This window comes from Oncorhynchus masou, unplaced genomic scaffold (assembly GCF_036934945.1).
Source record: "Oncorhynchus masou masou isolate Uvic2021 unplaced genomic scaffold, UVic_Omas_1.1 unplaced_scaffold_1649, whole genome shotgun sequence".
Taxonomy (NCBI): domain Eukaryota; kingdom Metazoa; phylum Chordata; class Actinopteri; order Salmoniformes; family Salmonidae; genus Oncorhynchus; species Oncorhynchus masou.
In genome coordinates this window covers 124,058-126,416 of record NW_027006605.1, presented here as the reverse complement: position 1 = coordinate 126,416, position 2,359 = coordinate 124,058, and the positions used below count along the sequence as shown (strand labels likewise).

General features: G+C 44.1%; 5 non-coding genes and 1 pseudogene across 5 annotated transcripts; all 6 read left to right on the top strand.

The window, feature by feature from the left end:
• Positions 1 to 343: 343 nt before the first annotated feature.
• Positions 344 to 462, top strand: LOC135531677 (5S ribosomal RNA). Its single transcript, XR_010454140.1, has one exon. It is a non-coding gene; the product is annotated as a 5S ribosomal RNA (ribosomal RNA).
• Positions 463 to 723: 261 nt separating this feature from the next.
• Positions 724 to 842, top strand: LOC135531676 (5S ribosomal RNA). The gene has a single exon (XR_010454139.1). It is a non-coding gene; the product is annotated as a 5S ribosomal RNA (ribosomal RNA).
• Positions 843 to 1,103: 261 nt separating this feature from the next.
• On the top strand, positions 1,104 to 1,222 carry LOC135531675 (5S ribosomal RNA). Its single transcript, XR_010454138.1, has one exon. It is a non-coding gene; the product is annotated as a 5S ribosomal RNA (ribosomal RNA).
• Positions 1,223 to 1,483: 261 nt separating this feature from the next.
• LOC135531674 (5S ribosomal RNA) lies at positions 1,484 to 1,602 on the top strand. Its single transcript, XR_010454137.1, has one exon. It is a non-coding gene; the product is annotated as a 5S ribosomal RNA (ribosomal RNA).
• Positions 1,603 to 1,863: 261 nt separating this feature from the next.
• On the top strand, positions 1,864 to 1,982 carry LOC135531673 (5S ribosomal RNA). Its single transcript, XR_010454136.1, has one exon. It is a non-coding gene; the product is annotated as a 5S ribosomal RNA (ribosomal RNA).
• A 261-nt stretch (positions 1,983 to 2,243) lies between these two features.
• The window catches only part of LOC135531720 (5S ribosomal RNA), a 118-nt pseudogene continuing 2 nt past the window's right edge, over positions 2,244 to 2,359 (top strand).

Genomic DNA, 2,359 nt, shown 5'->3' with positions numbered 1-2,359 from the left:
TCTGATCTCGGAAGCTAAGCAGGGTCGGGCCTGGTTAGTACTTGGATGGGAGACCGCCTGGGAATACCAGGTGCTGTAAGCTTTTTGTCACTGCCTTGTGGAATTTCAAGTCTTTGTGCGTTTTTTCCCACAAGGCTGAAATATGTGCCCTCGCTTTGAAATAAGTAAGCAAGGTTAGTTTGTATTTCATCCAACCATCTGTGCTACAAATTATGGCTACAGTATATGCAATTTCTTCCACTTTTTGAGTGACACAAAGATGCTTATCGAAATGGTGAAAATGCAACAGCTGTTAATCAAGACTCACTTTGACTTTATATAGTGTACCAAGAGATGGTTTCTCGCTTACGACCACACCGGCCTGAGTACGCCTGATCTCGTCTGATCTCGGAAGCTAAGCAGGGTCGGGCCTGGTTAGTACTTGGATGGGAGACCGCCTGGGAATACCAGGTGCTGTAAGCTTTTTGTCACTGCCTTGTGGAATTTCAAGTCTTTGTGCGTTTTTTCCCACAAGGCTGAAATATGTGCCCTCGCTTTGAAATAAGTAAGCAAGGTTAGTTTGTATTTCATCCAACCATCTGTGCTACAAATTATGGCTACAGTATATGCAATTTCTTCCACTTTTTGAGTGACACAAAGATGCTTATCGAAATGGTGAAAATGCAACAGCTGTTAATCAAGACTCACTTTGACTTTATATAGTGTACCAAGAGATGGTTTCTCGCTTACGACCACACCGGCCTGAGTACGCCTGATCTCGTCTGATCTCGGAAGCTAAGCAGGGTCGGGCCTGGTTAGTACTTGGATGGGAGACCGCCTGGGAATACCAGGTGCTGTAAGCTTTTTGTCACTGCCTTGTGGAATTTCAAGTCTTTGTGCGTTTTTTCCCACAAGGCTGAAATATGTGCCCTCGCTTTGAAATAAGTAAGCAAGGTTAGTTTGTATTTCATCCAACCATCTGTGCTACAAATTATGGCTACAGTATATGCAATTTCTTCCACTTTTTGAGTGACACAAAGATGCTTATCGAAATGGTGAAAATGCAACAGCTGTTAATCAAGACTCACTTTGACTTTATATAGTGTACCAAGAGATGGTTTCTCGCTTACGACCACACCGGCCTGAGTACGCCTGATCTCGTCTGATCTCGGAAGCTAAGCAGGGTCGGGCCTGGTTAGTACTTGGATGGGAGACCGCCTGGGAATACCAGGTGCTGTAAGCTTTTTGTCACTGCCTTGTGGAATTTCAAGTCTTTGTGCGTTTTTTCCCACAAGGCTGAAATATGTGCCCTCGCTTTGAAATAAGTAAGCAAGGTTAGTTTGTATTTCATCCAACCATCTGTGCTACAAATTATGGCTACAGTATATGCAATTTCTTCCACTTTTTGAGTGACACAAAGATGCTTATCGAAATGGTGAAAATGCAACAGCTGTTAATCAAGACTCACTTTGACTTTATATAGTGTACCAAGAGATGGTTTCTCGCTTACGACCACACCGGCCTGAGTACGCCTGATCTCGTCTGATCTCGGAAGCTAAGCAGGGTCGGGCCTGGTTAGTACTTGGATGGGAGACCGCCTGGGAATACCAGGTGCTGTAAGCTTTTTGTCACTGCCTTGTGGAATTTCAAGTCTTTGTGCGTTTTTTCCCACAAGGCTGAAATATGTGCCCTCGCTTTGAAATAAGTAAGCAAGGTTAGTTTGTATTTCATCCAACCATCTGTGCTACAAATTATGGCTACAGTATATGCAATTTCTTCCACTTTTTGAGTGACACAAAGATGCTTATCGAAATGGTGAAAATGCAACAGCTGTTAATCAAGACTCACTTTGACTTTATATAGTGTACCAAGAGATGGTTTCTCGCTTACGACCACACCGGCCTGAGTACGCCTGATCTCGTCTGATCTCGGAAGCTAAGCAGGGTCGGGCCTGGTTAGTACTTGGATGGGAGACCGCCTGGGAATACCAGGTGCTGTAAGCTTTTTGTCACTGCCTTGTGGAATTTCAAGTCTTTGTGCGTTTTTTCCCACAAGGCTGAAATATGTGCCCTCGCTTTGAAATAAGTAAGCAAGGTTAGTTTGTATTTCATCCAACCATCTGTGCTACAAATTATGGCTACAGTATATGCAATTTCTTCCACTTTTTGAGTGACACAAAGATGCTTATCGAAATGGTGAAAATGCAACAGCTGTTAATCAAGACTCACTTTGACTTTATATAGTGTACCAAGAGATGGTTTCTCGCTTACGACCACACCGGCCTGAGTACGCCTGATCTCGTCTGATCTCGGAAGCTAAGCAGGGTCGGGCCGTTAGTACTTGGATGGGAGACCTGCCTGGGAATACCAGGTGCTGTAAG